General features: G+C 29.8%; 2 protein-coding genes across 5 annotated transcripts in view; one reads left to right on the forward strand and one right to left on the reverse strand.

Annotated features, from left to right (window-relative positions):
* LOC136974452 (uncharacterized) overlaps nucleotides 1-5,760 on the reverse strand; it is a 66,729-nt gene extending 60,969 nt beyond the window's left edge. For 2 of the 3 annotated variants that reach the window (XM_067269359.1, XM_067269360.1), the window contains exon 1: nucleotides 5,476-5,760. The gene's annotated coding sequence lies outside the window, so the exon portion shown is untranslated. The remainder of the gene's footprint in view (nucleotides 1-5,475) is intronic. The other variant, XM_067269358.1, reaches the window with a different exon arrangement.
* Nucleotides 5,761-13,065: 7,305 nt separating this feature from the next.
* The window catches only part of LOC136974454 (HMG box-containing protein 1-like), a 33,590-nt gene continuing 27,360 nt past the window's right edge, over nucleotides 13,066-19,295 (forward strand). For both annotated transcript variants that reach the window (XM_067269362.1, XM_067269364.1), the window contains exon 1: nucleotides 13,066-13,159. The gene's annotated coding sequence lies outside the window, so the exon portion shown is untranslated. The remainder of the gene's footprint in view (nucleotides 13,160-19,295) is intronic.

Here is a 19,295-nt window from a genome sequence, read left to right on the forward strand (position 1 = left end):
TTTTAGGTAATTATTCTTAAGCAGATAATTATTCTTACAATTAGCCTTAAAACTGAATGGCATGACAAAATGAAAGTGATGATTATCTATTATTATTAAACTTTCATTTTTGAAAACAGATGTAACTGAAAGAGGAGAAATTGTCTTTTATCACATCTTTCAAATGATATAAATAGATAATATTTTAGTTTTTCAGTTTATATCAATGAAATTCATGCTAAAGTTGAAGTATCTAATTTTCCATTATATCACTGAATAAATTATTGTTATCCATGATAATCAAATTGTTAAAATAAAAAGTCTAACATTAAAAAAATGAATCAAACTTCTTCTCATTTTAAATATGACAAAATAAGTTATGAAAAGCAATATAAAAAACTGATCCAAAAATATCATACAATTGATCTTATTGACATTCACTGTTGTTATTGATTACAGCAATTTCATACATACTTATGAGAAAATTAAATTTTAATAAGTTTAAGGAGTCTAAAATTCATGTTAGGATTAAATGTTTTGAGATTTTTATCATCAATAATCATCTCAAAAAATATTTAATCCTAACATAAAGTTCAGAATTAACTCCCAAAATTTACTGTGTTAATTTTTTTTGGTAATTTGATTGAAAAAGTTCAAACATGTCTCAACAAAAAATTAAAGCAATCATTAAGAAAGTGAACTGTTTAAGTTTCAAAAATGTTTATAGAATAGTTTTATATTATTTTATTTTTTTAATTATTATAAAAATTAACTTCTAGCAATTCCAAACAATTTAAATTATAGATATGACAGTCAAAAATTCTAGAGCTAGAATAAAATTGCTATTTTTTAATTTAATACATCATTTAAAATTAAATATACGCTTAAATGAACAATGAAAATTATACAAATGTCAAAAATTTTCTGATGTTTATTTTATTAAAAAATTACTAAATACCGAACCTGTTACCGGTGTAATTTGCGTGAAAAAATCTTTCCACAAACGTTTTCGAGCTTTCCAAACAGCTCTTCTTCAGGTAGAGAAAAAAGGTTCCGACGAAATACTTCGAAAAAAGACGAAAAAAGAACGTAGTTCTTTTCTACTCATTCCGTTTTATTTAAATGTCTTTTTTTTAAATGTCATTTTTTTCGAAGTATTTCGTCGGAACCTTTTTTCTCTACCTGAAGAAGAGCTGTTTGGAAAGCTCGAAAACGTTTGTGGAAAGAAGATTTTTTCACGCAAATTACACCGGTAACAGGTTCGGTATTTAGTATTTCATCCCCGGTGTCGGAGTGAAGAGTAATTTTACTTATTAAAAAATTATTAAACTATCAACTTATCATAGTCCATTAATTTATAATTTAATATCTTTTGACCTACTAGCATGAAATAACTTGCTGTTCTGTTACAGATAATTAATTTTACTATAAATTATAAAAACCTTGTTCAACTGAAAGAAATTTTTATTTATTCTATAATCAGTAAGAGGCAGATTTATATGTATACCTGTGTATGTAAAAATGCCAGATATAAACTCTGCTATATGTACAGTATGTTAAAATGCCTGAAATATTCATTATGCATGTTAATAGCATTAGTAATATACATTGAATTTTGTACATTGAAATGCGTGAGTCTGTGAGCAAATCCTATTAATGTTTATTACGTCACACTTTATAGGTGGAATAGTATAAACGTGACAATGTGACAATAAGTGATAAGGAATTTGAAAATTATGGCATCACAAAGCACGTATTAGAATAATATTTCATGTAGAAGGAATACAGTCAAGTCAATTACGAATAAAATTAAAATCGTAAGTACAAAAAACCTTTCACACGCTGTTTCTAGCAAACAAATCGGTGAGCACAAACGTTTTTGGCCGTTTTAAAAGGCCTTCTTCAGGTGCACTGAGGACGGTTGGAAAGTCGGATAGCAAATGTTTACGTGACGTCATTGTTTATGAGGGGTTTCTTCTTACAAGTGACGTCTTAGCAGCGAAGCCAGGATTCCAGGGGTTTACTCTGTTCTGCTGGTGGACAATAGAGTTAAGCCAAGCAATAAATTAACCTACATAGGCTCAACCAACAGATCGCTTACCAAAAGGATAGCTGAGCATAAGTACGACGCGTGCAACAAAAAATTTAACTCCACCCTAGCCCAGTTTGCAAGCGAACCCAGTATAACGGCCGAATGGGAAGATGCTAGGATTACCGTTCCTATTCTTGACTCTAGCAAACTTAGAACAATCGAAGCTATAGAAATCTTTACTGAGTCCCTCAAAGGAAACTGCATTAACAGCAGGGATGCAGATTCGCTCTCCCCTGCCTGGCGGTCACTCCTCGATAACCCCCTTAATTAAATAGGCCGGTCCACCCTCTCCTTGTCCGTTTTGTTCTCTCGTGCAGTTTCTAAATTTATCAGGTTTCTTTTTTCCCTTTTTCTTCCTTTCCTTTTCCGCCTTTCACAATTCGCATATCTTCGACAATAGTTCACACAGCTTCACTAATCTTAAAATATTTTCCAAGGTCAATTTCGTTTAAACCTTCTCTGCTAAGACGTCATTTGTAAGAGGAAACCCCTCGTAAACAATGACGTCACGTAAACATTGGCTATCCGACTTTCCAACCGTCCTCAGTGCACCTGAAGAAGGCCTTTTAAAATGGCCGAAAACGTTTGTGCTCACCAATTTGTTTGCTAGAAACAGCGTGTGAAAGGTTTTTTGTACTTACGATTTTAAATTAGTTCTAGCTTTGTGTGCAGAGATTAGAATAAAATTAAAATTACACATTCAATTAAATTTTATAACTTTCTATGCTATCTAATCATAATCATTATTGAATTTATTTCTATATATACAATTGTTTACAAGATGTTTGAGAATGACTTAATTAGCCTAGTTTCCTTGTTCTATAGTTATGTCACTGGTCTAAAGTAGTCATATCTTTTTGCTTGTAGCCCTGTATAAATAATGAGAAATGAGTAAAGGTTCTTATTAACTAATTATAGATTTAGTGATGAAGCTGATAATTATGTTTCATTCCCAACTGATACTAACACTACTAAAGTTAGTTTCAGTGAAGCTACTTGTAAAACTTATCTATGATCAATTGCTGTTTTGGCTTGTTTTGACATTTCATTTTGTGTTGATATAAGGACATTTCAACATGTTGAGAGAGTTGAAATGTTTTATAGCAGGAAATGATTTGTAGTATATTTACGATAAAGAATTTTGTCAAATGTCTAGGATCCAAACTCCTGTACATACTTTCTTAGCAATTCAGCATTAGATTTTGCTGTTTTACCAATATTGTTCATTGAAGTGAACTCAATATCCTTTCTGCACAAACTCATATGCATAAGTTTTGATTACTTGACTCACAATAAATTATCTCCTTTATATTTAATTAAACATTATATTTACACAATTTTTGAAATATTTAAATTTAACATTATTAAATTAATAAATATAATAATTGAATTAATTAGATAAAAATTATTGTGAAAAATTTTCAGAATTTAAAAATGAGAGATTTTTATATCAATACATGTTTATGTTTAAAAGAATATGAGTTAGACAGTTCAGAATTAAAACATTTAAATGTTATGTGCTCATCTGTAATTGGATCATGGAGTGAAATTTTTCCATGTATTGTACATACACAAAAAACATTGTTTGCACAAATAGCAAAAATAGATCATATATCATTTGAAAAATTAGCACTTGTAATCATACAAACAAACTATGAAGTTTATAAAGCATTTATTTAATCCCAAAAACGGTCAAATCTAAAAAATATGCATTCTTGGACAATCTTAAATTTCGGCCACTTATATCCAAATTGTTTTCATATAGAGATTTGATCATCATAGAATTAAAAAAAAAGAACCATGAATGTGCATACAAATCAAGTTCTTAATAATTAATAACTAAGAAATTCTTATAAACTACACAAACTTTATAAAATTAAACATCAAGTAAGTAATATAAAATATTTAAAACTGACTTTTTAATTAATATAATAATTCATTTTAAAAATAATAATTTCTAAATTAGCATTCTATAATTAAAATAAAACATTTTATTATCCCTTTACTTAAAATAAACATTTAATGAGACTTCTTATTAATTTATTAAATTATTAATAAAGGTAATTATCTATTATTGTTTTATAGTTATCAGTAACTTTAATAATTATACAATTCTGCTTTTTTTCTTACTTATAATAACAACAATTTTTCATTTTAAATAGAAAAAGCAAGAAAAATGAAAAAAAAGCTTTCTAATTTTTAATATATATATATATATATCCTTTCATTATAAGTAATTCGAACTACAATTTCTGTAATTTCATTTAATTTTTGTATACCAATAACTAAAAGTGATTCAATATCACAACTCATATCAGTCACTCAATAATTATGTAAATACTTCTAACAATTAAATAAATTAAGAATTAAAACTAATACAAAGTGAAGCTTATAATTTCCAACTTAAAAGAGGGGACAATTATCTTAACATTTTGTTTAAAAAAAATAATAATAAGAAATATATCAGCAATTATATATATAAATAACTAGAAATTTTATTTTTCTCTCACATATTGATATGTAAATAAATACAAAACCATTTAGAAAAATCAAACTTTAAAAATGATTAATGCTGCTCCGGTCTGTTAAAAATTTGATTGGATTAATTGAGATTTATATCAATTAAATTCCAATATGTACAGTACATTAATATTAAAAAATTTAATGGCAGATTTCCATTAACACAAGACATTTTACAAGTCGTTTACTAACGATGCTTTTTATATAAACATTACACCATCGAATTTTTGTACTTTTCATTAACTTTTGATTTTTAAAATACGTTTCGATAATAATACCATTATTTTTTTTATTTTTAAAATAACGTTATGTAAACTAATAATGTAACTTTTACATAACCGAAATAAAATCCTATTTTATACTTTCATTAATTTTAGATTTTCAAAAATACGTTCGAGTACGAGGAAAAGTAACAGACCAGAAATTTAACGGAGGACTCTATAATTTTATAAACACTTCAGAATAAACGTTAAGAGATATAAATCTCACTTTAAACAAATCACTCCATTTTCTTTTTTCCTCATATTTTTCAAATTTGTAAAAAAATACACAAAGAATATATCTAAACAACTGAAAAATAAGATTTTTTCTTAGTGATTCTTCTTGATTTTATAAATTATATAACTGAATTGCACAAAAACAAACAATTTGTCTTTCATATAAAGAAAATTAGACAGAAGCTACTTTAAACTCATTTATTAGTGTGTGTATGTGTATGTATACCTATACAGCAGATACAGATTACTTAAACTTTACATCTACCAAAAGTTCGGTTCAATTAATTAAATATTTTTGTTTACATTAAAAATCTTGACGTATAAACATTAGAAAAAATTATGTATTAATTTTTATTAAGGTAAAATAATATATACAAATAATAATACCTTTTTATTTTAAGTACCTTGACCTTGTTGGATGCAAAAAAAGAAAAAATAAATAAATAAATAAAAAGGCAAAATCCGGATCGAACTTAAGCCTACCAGGAAATTAGATTCATGTGATCAAAATTTGGTCATTACGATATAATTCCATTTTGACTTTCGTATTTATCACTGTTAACTATTAATTTCAATGCGATAATCGGCCGTGCAACAAGTGATCGTTACTATTCTCGAAATTCATACATTTCTCTGTATCTTTCGCACATATACTTCGTAATATCCATCACTCCGATTAGTTGTGAATTTTGACAATAGAGGCGCTGCTATTTTCTTAAATCTCCCTACAAACCATTATTTGAAAGAGAAATCTTCTGTTGGAATTAGTTTCATATAAATATTATTTACTAAAGATATTTTCAGGGTTAATTTTTAAGGGCGTTTTCAATTTAAAATAGTTTTATATTAATACAAACACCAAATTCTCGTGTGATATTGGATATCGAAAAGTTTTACAAATTTCATTCGAAAGAATTTTTTAGATCAGCTGCAACATTTTTTTTAAAAAAGTCTTTTAGTATATTTCATAGTGATTGTGAATAGTTTCAAACGCCTGTCCTAAAGATTAAACATAAAGAATTGTCGTAGAGATCAATGTAAATTGACAGCGATCGCGTAAGGGCGATGTTATGTATTTGTTATGTATGTAAACCTTCAGGGGATAACCCACACCGAATTGCCCTTGACCTAGTTAGGCGACCCCGCACCTCTGACCTTTGTCTTCAGTCAGTCGTGCGTTAGCTGTAGTAACACTTAGACCTGGAGGCACAAACGTTACGTTGTATTATCACACAGTTACGTTTCTATTACAATAAAGTTATTTATACACATTAACAGTAATCGTTTATTTTACGGACACAACAGGCGACCACAATCGCCCCATTAGACATTACGTGGCGAACTTTAACCTCGAATATATCAATCCATAGATCGAATTTCAAAATTCCAGCTTCGTCACGACATCACCCTTATCGAGCTGTATATATTTGCAAAAAAGTCATAATTAGTAATCGTGTGGTTGCTTTAAACTTCGATCACAGACAAAATACTTTCTGACTTACGCAGACCTCCGTTCAATAACTACAGATTATTTTAATGCCATTTAATTTCACTCAATTTTTCCGAATTTCCCAACATATCTGAAAACTAAGCAATGCCATATGTTTTAGTGGTACTGTACAGTACATTAATAAACGAAAAATGGCTCTTTATTCATATTAATTTTAATTTATATTTCATTGTATATTAATTTAAATTCCACCCTGCCAGCACTAATAAGATGCTTTTATTTGCCTGTCAAAAATTCAGCTGGATTTCTAATGAGCGCGGTCGGGTGGTGAGAATGAAACCCAACTTACCCAAGTTAAATAACTTGTAAAAAATTTTAAGAATCCGATCCAAAAGACAAAGCTTGATCCTTCAGAGTTGTAGGATGGTTCGTTTATCTCTGTAATAATTCGTATTTCAATAGGGTTAAAGCTAGACTTGTGGCCCAAAGCTATAACATATAACTTGTGCTTTCTCTTTACCAAATAATAATACATGTAAAAATGTCAGGCCCTAAAATATAGACTCATAACGCGAGGTCCTAAACTGCATTTTTTTGTAGCTTATATTAAGATCCGATCCTGATTATCAAGCACTATGGGCTATATGATCCATCTAGATTGACGGTCGGATGGCCGAATGGTTACGGTATTAGCTTGCCCTTCTGGGGTACCAGGGAATATGGACGAGTTGGAATCCCCAGATATTTTTCGGGAAAATGCGTTTAGGATACGTCGAGCCCTATCCCCATTACCTGGCTGCTCCATCGTGGATTCAGTTCTTAGTGCTCATACCTTGTAAAGAGAAGTTTGAGAGATGTCTGTCATTCAGCAACAGACTTAGACCTGAGTGAAGAAGCGGAAAAAAGTACCCATAAGGCGAAGAAAATAAATAATAATAATAAGCTTCGACAAAGCCAACTACTGATTTTAAAATGATATACAGTATTTGAAAGTTCAAATGATTACTAAATAATTGAGTATTATTTTCAGTTACAATGACCACTGAAAATAATATTTAAATACGAGGTATATTAATATCTATTGCAGATTTTAATATTTGAAAATTAATGAATTATTATTTAATTTAAAAATTATACTCACTGTTTACAATCTAAATTTTTATTAGTATAAGTTTTCTATTATTATATTAAACGTAGTATTTTGTTGACTTCCTCTGAATGTTGTTATTTGATTATAACTACATTTTTTGTAACGTTATTTTAATTTGAAACTGGGCTTATGAGAAGGGCTCGCTTTAAGACGAACATTAACCGAAATTTCTGAAGAACCAAGGACATAAAAGTGAAAAGTAATTTTTTCATATACCGAGTAATCGTAGTTAAAGTCTATTCTAACCTGGGACCTATTCTGAGCTCTTCCGATAACTCAACGATAGCGATACACGGGATATTCGATAAGACCCCTCAGCGAAAGGCAGTTAACGAACCTTAGACAAATCGCTATTCTGTGCTCCACGTTAAGTGGGTTTCGCTACGGGTAGTCGGTCGATATGCGTCTGGATTCCACGCTATCGATAACTATTACGCTTTAACCAATCACAGTTTAGTTAACATTGTATTTTGTCACGTGACTGCAACCCGCCGTTTTCTAAGCGAAGCACATGGTTTAGCTTTTTCGTGTATCAGCGCTAGTGAAATAGTATTGTTTGAAAGGGTCGAAAGGACAACGAAGCCAGCAAACTACAAGTCGCCAGTCCGAAATGCTCGTTAATTTTATGGAAGACAACCCGAAATTAATGTCAGGGAAGTTAGATGCTTCCTTTACCGTAAAAGATCGCCAGAAATTGTGGCAAGAAATAGCCGACCGTCTGAATTCCGATGGAGTCGGCTCACAAAAACATCCAGAAAGATGGCGAAAAGTAACTGATAGTCATATATTTATATATTTATATTCAAAGCTATCATTTTAATTTATACATATGCGAATAAAACCTATTTCAGAAATAATGTTCACGCTATAGCTACTTACTTTAAATTTTAACAAGAAAGCAATTACATTATTCATACAATATTCATAAACAGTTAACAGTTAAAGTATATATTTTTAAGCAATACGATAACATAGCTTATTAACTCTGTCTCCAATTGCTCGTGAAGTAAAATCATTCTTACACCAAAAGACGCCATGTTGTTTTCACTTTCGTTACGTTCCTAACGGCAGCTCCAGAGTGACCGATAATAAAAGCTTAGTTATCGCACGTGGCTATCGGAACCGAAAACGAAACGTACGGCTCGGAATAGCATTTTCACGATTGATTAAACGCGAATCACGTGGTTCCGATAGAAACTGGTTTTTATCGTATTCGTTAGCTTAACGATACTACTCAGAATAGGTCCCCAGGTAGGCGTGTGCGTGCCAAATCCCGAGGGTGCCGATACCGGTCAATGTCAAATGCCTCTTTTGTCGCATCACTAGTATACCTCAAAGGACGCCACAGGGTTGTTGTAGATTTTAAACGTTTCTCACCATAGCTGTAAAAATCTAAATATGTTAAACTTAACAGATTGTCCGTCGTTCGTTTTCTAACTAATTCGTTTTAGGACCGAGTGTTCGCGGAAATTTCCAAAATTTACAACTTTTCGGTCACTCTCGTTGAACTGGAAAAATTTCTGTCTTTATTACGTCTAATATTACAAAGAGATCAGACCCCGCCGTACTCGGCAAGAGATCGGTTCGGTTAAGCTTCCGTTTAAGTAAAATTTCGGCTCTTTCGTCGGGGTTTTATTTATGTTTTTAATTCCCTAATCACTTAATTATTTAACTACTTCTTAAGTAGAAATAAGTCGAAACCGGTTACTTTGTACTCGAATATCCGTAGTCTCGGGAAAGAAGTGGAAAGAAATTTTACGACAACCGATACATAAATCGTAAATTTAAGGAATATAAATTCTAGAGCTTTTTTGTACCTCGTGCGTCTCATTCATTAAGTTTAGTTGATGCTGCCAAAGGAACAGTTAATTTTATAACATTATACAAGAATTGTACACGTTTTTTCTGCATCCCCTTACAGATGGGACGTACTAAATCGTAATATCACCGGTTTAACATTGAAATCCGTAAGTAATATAAGATGGGAGAGCGGAATAAACGCGAAATAAATATATCAAATATTTTAATGGATTTTTTTAAAACTCCTGTCAACTATACAGAACTATCATAAAAACGTGCCAGTAAATTCCTATCGGTTGGGTTAAGTTATAAATCTAGTCTAGGGTGGGCAACCTTTTTTATAACATGGGCCAGAATAAATTTTACGTTTTTTTCCGCGACCGTAGTAGTTAATTGACGCCTTCTTGTGACTCGTAATTTTTTTAGTCTGCAAATATGAAATAAATAAATAAAAAGTTAATTACAGTAGAGCGTCGATAAGTGGAACGTCGGTAAGTGGAATGGCCGGAAAGTGGAACGATTTTCAGTCGGACTGTGTCGAGCTGAATCGAATGTTTTTGATACTAAATTTACTTCTAAAGTATAATTTTCATGTTTTTTATATTCTTTAATATATTTATTTTGTTTGTACAAAATGCAGAAATAATTTTTAACGATACGATAGCCTCGATGATTATTATAAAAATTTTCGTTAGGCTTAAAATCGACGAAAATTCAACACGAAGCGACACGCAACGGAGAAAAATTCAACAGGAAGCGATACGCAACGGAGAAAAATTTGAACATCGGGCAGGTTAATGTATTTTTTCGTACAAAGTCGGAAACTGGAACAAATCATTAACTGGAACAAATCATTAACTGGAAGGACCCCAGTCCCCAATTGGTTCCACTTACGACGCTCTACTGTACTACATTTATTTCTCTTATCGTTTTCGAAAATTACAAAGAATTGGAAAAATAACTATTAATTAGTTATTTTTCCAATTTAATAATCTATTAAAGATCTCGCGGGCTGGAAAGAAACTTTTCGCCAGCCGTAGCTGGCCCGCGGGCCGGGGGTTGCTCGCCGTTGATCTAGTCTGCTCGTGATTCACATAATCGGGAGAGGATGGCCGAATATCTAGCAGGCGGCTAACAGCCCACAACGCTCCGGGATATAAAGTCGGACTCTTTACGCGTGTGTCGCGCATAGTTGCCAGATCTGAAGGTTAAAAAGTAGCGGATTTGAACTGTTTGTAGCCAAAACAATAAAACCGAATTATTTTGCAACTATGCACTTTTACTAATAAAATAAGTTTGTAATATATATATATATAGACATTCGGTGTATCTGCATCAATTTTCTCTAAATCAAAGCGAGTCATTCGCAGGCGCGGCGATTCATTTTTTGAACTTAGAAACTTAGCGACTGCGACTTTTGTTTTCAGTTTTAAGGCCTCTCTGTTTACACTGTATCAAGAACTGTTGTATCTGTTAGACTAGTTTAGAGACTCGGAGAGATTAGTAAAAACTAGTTAAACTCGCGTAACTGGTTAAACAACAAAGAATACACAAAGATTACACTGTCTTGACTCACGGAAGGGGAGTGTGAAACGAGGTCACCGTCCCCAAAGGGTTAACAATGGAAGTGTTAAGAAAAACCGACGTGCAATATTTACAGGCGCAGATGCGTTTTTGCGGGAAATCAAACATATTTTCAGACCCATCTAAAAATTCTCTAATTAGTCTGGAAACAGGGAAACCTAATTTTTGCAATCTGTGAAAAAAGATGGAGATTGGCTATAATGTAATAATCTTAATCTTTGCTGTCGTTACTTTTGCCCGAGTAACACTGGGTCTATTCACTACATTTTTAGTAGACGTTTCCTTTTTTCCCCTTTTTTTAGGTATTCCAAGGAATACCTAAAAAAAGAAAAAAAGGAAACGCCTACTAAAAATGTAGTGAAATCGTCAAATTATAGAAAGGAACGTTCTAAAACAGAAGTAGAGTCAAGAAGTCAAGCGGGAAAAAACAGGAAAACGAAGTAAAAGTACAAATAAATTTGTGAGTAGCATATTTTCGTTTTAAAAAAATAATTAAAAATAGGCGCATATTGATAGATATATGAGAGGAAAAAAATTAATAAAATTAGCAGTGTTAGTGGCAATGGATTGTGGATTACTGGAGCGAACGACGGATAGAAAACGGAAGCGAAGTATCTTTATCTTTGTTAAACGTTGCAACTTTATTTATACAATTAAGTGTAATGAAATTAAATAAAACTTTATTAGTTTTGTATGATACAATAAATATTGTGCGATTTTATATATGAAAATAAAGTAGCGTATTTTTAAGAATTGTAGCCTGAAGGTAATTATTACTAGCCCAAAAAGTAACGTGTCGCCCAATTTAAAATTTTTGTAGCGAGGGCACTTAAAAAGTAGCCCAATCCGCTACTTGTAGCCCAATCTGGCAACTATGGTGTCGCGTCTTCCAGCTAAACCGTGACGTTGGTGCTCTGTAAAGCGCATGCGCCAATGCCTATAATCTGGCTGCTTGGAAGTTGACGGGCAGGCGGCTAACAGCTCAGAACCGGTCCGGGATATAAAATTGGGCGCTTTACACGTGTGTTGCTTCTACCAGCTAAACCGGGTGAGGTTGGTGCTCAGTAAACCGCATGTGCTAATGCCTATATAATCTGGCTGATTGGAAACTGACCCGTTTTCGACATTCCTTCCGCCACCGAATTATTCGAATATACAATAGCAATCTTATCGTTTTTTTCTCATGTAGTATAGAAATTTGTAAAAGATACATAATGCAGTTATAATAAAATATTAATTTTAATTAATGCAAAGTACGTTAAAATATGAAAATTTATATTTTATAAAATACAAGGGAAGGTCATTGGAAGGTGGAAGCTGCGCTTTCATCGCTTCCAATGACGGCACGCCACTGATGCAGGCTAACATTTCCCAAGAGCACAAGAACTTCTACTCATAAATGTTTTCTTGGCCAACAGATGATGAAAATGGCCTGAAAGACTGACTACTTAAATTTCTGTGACTTTTGAATCACTCTGTGTATTAAATCTTAAATCTTTGATTTCATATTCTGCTTGAAAACCAAGTCTGCATTGTGTATCTGGAAACAGTCAATTAAAAAGTTTTTTATACTCCGGTCAATACTATCCATATTTATCATTTAAATTACTCGAATGTATTGACAAACTTAAAGTTATGCTGAAAACAAGTTTACGCCACTGAACTACAGTATACTACTATTGAAATTAACCGGAAGATTTTATGAAAATCAATTAACTGATTTCATTATATTTTTCCAATGCCATTTGGAAACACTAGCAATGACCCAATAGACGCTTATTCTCTCGTCTACATAGATACTGTATGTACAGTACTGTATTACCGAGCTCTTTCGTCTCGCTAAGGTGATTAATGGGAATTATTATTATTATTACTATTATAAAAACTTAAACGTTAATTACTATTAAATTTTAATCTTTTATAAAATACGAAAAGAAAAACAGAAGCGAAAAATAAATTTTTATTTTATTTTATGGTTTTAACCGAAGGTGGCGCAATTGATTGTCGTAAACACAAACATGGCGTCAATAAACTGATTAGGATAAGCAAATTAAATCATTTTTAGGTGGCGATAAAATTCTATTTTGGTAAGATTACAAGTGAATTTCGATAAATAATTAAATATCTATTTTAATTTTCAATACATTATTAAATGACAAAAATATAAATGGTATTTTAAACAAGAATTAATTTATAGGCTTAAGGATAAGGATGAAATTTGTCAAAAAATTATCTGACGAATTCATTCAAAAACGTTGAATGATTTTACACCAAGTTTTCCGTCGTAAAATTTAAATTCGTTATAATTATTAAATTAAATTACAGTTAAATTAAGTTATTAACAAAATGAATGAATGCAATAAGTTGATTGATTGATTAGATTTTTTCCTCTTCTCAAAATAGATATTTTGTAATCAGTTAAATCGAAACTATTAATAAAGACATTTCATTTAAATTAAATGAAAATATTCAAAATTAAAATTTATTTACCAATCATTTCCATATACATTTTTTAAATTAACATTTCATATATATGAAACATATGCCTAATTGAGTAAACAAGAAATATTTTGTAATGTAATGAATTGAAATATTACTGTAATAGTCAGAATGAATTTTATATGATAAAGAAAAATTCATTTTAAATAAATACATTTTTCTCTTCGTCGTATAAAATTCTTATATGTACGGTATGTATGCTAGTGTATACTAACTTAGTAGAATTTGCTTACTGTGATCGTTTTTTGAGGCTTGCCTATACTGATAACATTCAGTCGATAAGATCAGAATTAGTGAAATGTTGGTTTTATTAACTGATATTAAAAGAACTTGTTAAAACATTTAAAAATTATATAACTTTAAGATTTATGAATTATAGTTATTTTTTTTTTATTAGTGTTAATAATAAGTCTTTTGGTTAAATAGTAAATTTTATTCTATTTTGTTATGAGGGAGTCAATTTAATTGCAAAATATTTTGTTAATAACATTGGTATGTGTGTGTAATCTTGATATGTGGCGAGCCAAAATATAAATTACGATGTATCGCACTGGGAAACGTGTAATGACCGATAACCGGTGTAAAGAAAACAAAAAACTATCTTGAGACAAACATTTTCTAACTCCTTCTGAGTTTTTCTTTGCACGCTATGAGCCAAAATATGGTTGAAAGGAAAATGAAGGAAAGATTGGTACGAATTTGTGTTGCCGATCGTGGTCGAAAATGTTTGCTCACCAGTTTGAGAATGTAAGAATAGGCTATGACAAATAACTTACGTGTTTTGAGAGATGCTAATTCTGATAACATTAACCAATAGATGTAATCTATAATTAGAATAAGTGGGGTTTACTGTACTTATATATGTTAGTGATCTGGAGATTTCATTTACTTTGCTTTATAATATGCTCTTGAGAGCATACTGTAAAACCAAGTATAATTTGATCAGTTATTTGTTTTAATTAGGATGCACAAAATAAGATCTAAACATTCTAATGCTGCATACTGCCTGATTTTGGTTAAAGTATTTTTTATGTTAATAAATCAAATATTCATAAACACATTATAATTATAATTAATGTATATCCTTGTAGTTTAATATTGTTGGATTTATACACAAATAATTAATTATACAAAAATGCATTTCAGCTATAGTATTTAATTGATTAAAAAAGAAACTAAGAAGAAAGTAAGTAAAGAAACTTAGAAAAAAAGTATAACTTAAAAAGCTGTTATTTATGAAAATTTATAGGGGAAATAAAACCTCACAATTTTAGGCTGGGTCGTAGCTTCAGAGGTAATTTATTTTCTTGAATGTAAGTGAATTGAAACTCAAGAATTATTATAAATTAAGTTATTAATTACTTAACTATCAAAATTTAACAGACCTGCTCTAAGAAAAATTTGAATTCAAACACAGCTGCCATAGCATATGCTTTCCACTAATATAAAAATTGTTTGGCATAGATATGCCAGATGTACAGACATACAATAATATATTATTAGAGACTTCCTAAGATATCACTTAAATTGTGCACCTTTATTTTAATGTTTAGTCATATAAAACTTAGATCAGAAATAGTTAAATATGAAAACAATTTTTTAAATAAATATTATGAAATGACATTTGTAATAGCAATGTTTTTTCTTTACGTTTACAAAATCTTAGTAAGAAACTTTAAAAACCAATAAATAAATTTAATATATGCAATTGCTCACAAGAAAATGAACTGTGATATATCCATATTAAATAAATTCATTTTTTTTGACAACATTGTAATTAATTAACATTTCATTTATCTAAATGAATTTTTATAAGAGAATTATAAATCATAAAATGTTATGTATACAATAATTTAAAATTATAGCTGAATTTTAAATCTATTTTCATTCTGGCATATTTCACTGCATAATTTGTTATAGAGTGTTACTTCTGGTGCAGTCAAAATTGGGAGATCTAAAATCATCACATTATAATCAGAAAAGTCACAAAAACATTAAAAAATGTCCCAATTCTTGTAAAAAATTTGTGTTTTCAAATATTTTTTTTACTATCCATCAATTCACATAATTTTAGATTTCTCAAAATCAGGAACATTGAAAAAACACAAAAATTATTAAAATATGCATAAAAATAATTAAAAAATGGATCTCCCATAATTCATTTCATTTTTGATATATTGAGAATTAAAAAAATTTAAAAATCCACAAAATGCTTGAAAAATGTTATAAACAACCCAAAATTATGTTTCTCACATAAAAATCGGCCATCTTCCAAAGCCCCTTAACCATATCATTAACCTCTTAAAATTTGGGAGATCCAAAACCATTCAAATTTGTTCTTAAATAGTATTCAATGTATAAAAACATATTTATTTAAGAAATTCTATTAATCTTAAAAAACAAACAGGTTAATGAGCCAATGTTTATGATTCCAGATCATTGATTTTATTTACAAAAATTAATCAAAGATTAATGCACTAGGGCTATATGTTCATCTTATTACCATATATTTATGTTTCTTTTTAAATTTTAATAACTTGTTTTCAGTACTGTTGCAATACTTTATTTCTCCACTATTATTTTTGTTTTAATATATACATATTTTTATTTTTTAAATGTAAAATGTATAAATGTTATTTTTCAATTTATATTTAAAGTTTTGTTTTTACATTGTCTTTTCATTATATTGTTGAAACTTTATCCTGAATAAGACCATTTTGTAATGTCAAAAACAAAATTATATACGCATCTTTGAATATCTTGTGATTATTTATTTGAACTTTTTCTTTCACTGATATCCTAAACATGTCTACCAGTGGCCAAGTGGATAAAATCACTGAACACTGGAAGTAGGTAGCTGGCCACATGGAGTTTTCTGGTTTTCTTTGTGTTACTAACACTGTGCGTTACATTGCCATAATTGAATAAAATCGATATCTTAAATAGCATTTTATTTCTGGTGTAGCAGTAATTGGGAAATTTTTGTAATTTTGTTGTAAAAATCACAAAAAGGCTTTGGAGATAATTTCTCGTATTTCATTTTGACACAGGCCAAATTTATAGATTCAGTAACCATTAGGCTATATGTTTACCTTAAAAATAGCAGGTTTGTAACTTAAATTGATTTTAATGAATTTTTAAATTCATTAAAATCAATTTAAGTTACAAACCTGATAATTATAATAATCACTGGTGTAAATGGAAAAAGAAACCTTTAAACAAGAAAAAAAAATTCTTTGTTGCATCTCTGTGGATATGTTGTCCATTATTGGCTTAGGAAATATATAAAAAGATTAAAAAACAATTTAAATTTCCAGACCATAGAAAATTTTTAAAAATAAGATAAAAATGCATAAAACATTAGCCCACACTTAGTCATTAAAGATTGGGAAATAATAAAATTAAACACTACTGAAAAGTCCAATTTCATAATCTAAGATGAATTTTTCTTAATAATGAACAGATGAACAGATTTTCACTTTCCCAGCTGTTATATCTAATAGAGAGGAAGTATGGCAATTGGTCAAAAAAAATGACCCCCTGAAGATTTTTACATTCTTGGACTTAGGACACTTTGAGACGTCAAGAAATGTGAATCAATTTGGGGATAATTTCTGTATGCATGGATGTTAGTGTGTATGGCGGAGCACAGTTTTGTTCACCCTTTTTGTCATTTTATAATGTTTAAAAATATAAAATGGTTTTAATAAAATATAACAACAGATGGTGCCTCTAAAATTTTAAACATCAGGAAAGTTGAGCAACTTGTTGCTGGTTTATTTTGTTTAATGATTGTATTTTAATATGTTACTTTTGAATTTTAATTTATTTACACTGTTGTACTGTACATATATGTATGAAACACAATACTGAGCATTAAATATATTTTTCATGAATGATTTTTGTCTTAATTGTCTATTTTTCATTTAAGATTTTGTCTGTTCCCTTAAAATTCACTTTATTGGAACAGCTGCTTTATCAAGACAAATTAGTCAGGTCCCAATATGTCCTAATTAAACAAAATCGACTACTTATAAAAGTGCCCTAGTTCTTATCTTTAAAATTCTTTTGAAGTTCTGAGTCCTACTAGTACTGCTAAGTTGATTTTGACTTGATCGTTAATATTTTTAATCTACAATGGGGTTCAGTAGTAAATTTTTCAATTTTCTTTTTCATTAAAGAACCTTCTTATTTCCTTTTAAGCTAGCAGTTTCTTTTAGAATTTGTTCATTCCTCTTCACAAATGGTGGAGTTTCTTAGATTTTTGTATATTCATTTTTGAAGTAGATGTACCAATTATACTTGTAAAATTTTTGGATGTGAATAAAACACACCTTTAATAATCCAGCAAATAAATATTAGCAACATAAAAACATTTTTGACTGTTTTTAACAATCCTCTTCAGTTAGCGTAAAATAGAACAGTTTTATGGTTTGAATATGAAATATGATTATGAATGTAAACATGAAACAGGAATCCTTAGTTTTATATTTATGTTCTATTTTGGTTTTCTATTTTGTGTTAACTGAAGAGGATTATTAAAAATGGTCAAAAACGTTTTTATGTTGCTAATATTTATTTGCATCTTAGATGTTTAAAACAGATATAAAAATTCTTCATTGTAAAAACTGTATGCCACAAATTATTTCCAGCTAAAAAATGGCTTTGAATGTCACAGCATGTTGAAATGTCCTTACATCAGCACAAAATAAGCTTTGAAATAAGCCAAAACAGCAACTGATCACATGTATGTTCTAGTTCAGGGATGGCAAATGTTTTTGAGTCTGCATACCATATAGTAAGCATACTTATCTTTAAAAATGTTTATGCATGCTGAAGTTCTAGACTTCAAATGACTAAATTTAAATGAATAAAATGAATATGCTGTAATTAGACTAAATGTAAAAAGCTGATTGAAATAAAGGATGATTGAAAAAGACTGGCGATAAACTGAAATTGTATGATACATTATGTGCCATACCTTCACTACTCCCTGTTCTAGTTGTACCGAGACTAACTTTAGTAGAATTCATGATATCAGTTAGGAGCAAAACATTACTATTAACTTTGACTCTAAATCTATAATTAGTTAATAACTCAATAAGAATATTTACTCATTTTTCATTATTTGTGTAGAACTATAGTATACACAAAAATGTATGATTACTTTAGATCGGTGACTTTACTAGGCTATAGGACAAGTGAAATTAAGCTAACCGAGTCATCTTCAAATATCTTGTAAACAATTGCATATATATAGAAATAAATTCAATAATGATTGATTAAATAGCATAGAAAGTTGCAAAATATAATTGAACATGTAATTTTATTCATAATTGACTTGATTGAGCACCTTCTACAGAACACATTATTATAATACAGTAGTACCTTGAAACTCAAACACTCCAGAAGTTGAACAACTTAGAATCTGGACACTTTTCTTGAGTAAATTTTTTCCCGAAAGTCAAACTTTTCTTCGAACTCTGAACACAACGTTGTACTATATGGCAAGGGTGGGCAACCTTTTTTATAACATGGGCCAGAATAAATTTTACGTTTTTTTTGTGGGCCGTAGTAGTTAATTGATGCCTTCTTGTGACCTGTAATTTTTTAGTCTGTGAATATGAAATAAATAAATAAAAAGTTAATTACTACATTTATTTCTCTTATCGTTTTCGAAAAATTACAAAGAATTGGAAAAATAACTATTTATTAGTTATTTTT

This window comes from Centruroides vittatus, unplaced genomic scaffold (genome assembly GCF_030686945.1).
Source record: "Centruroides vittatus isolate TY-2023 unplaced genomic scaffold, ASM3068694v2 contig_349, whole genome shotgun sequence".
In the NCBI taxonomy this organism is placed as follows: Eukaryota; Metazoa; Arthropoda; class Arachnida; order Scorpiones; family Buthidae; genus Centruroides; species Centruroides vittatus.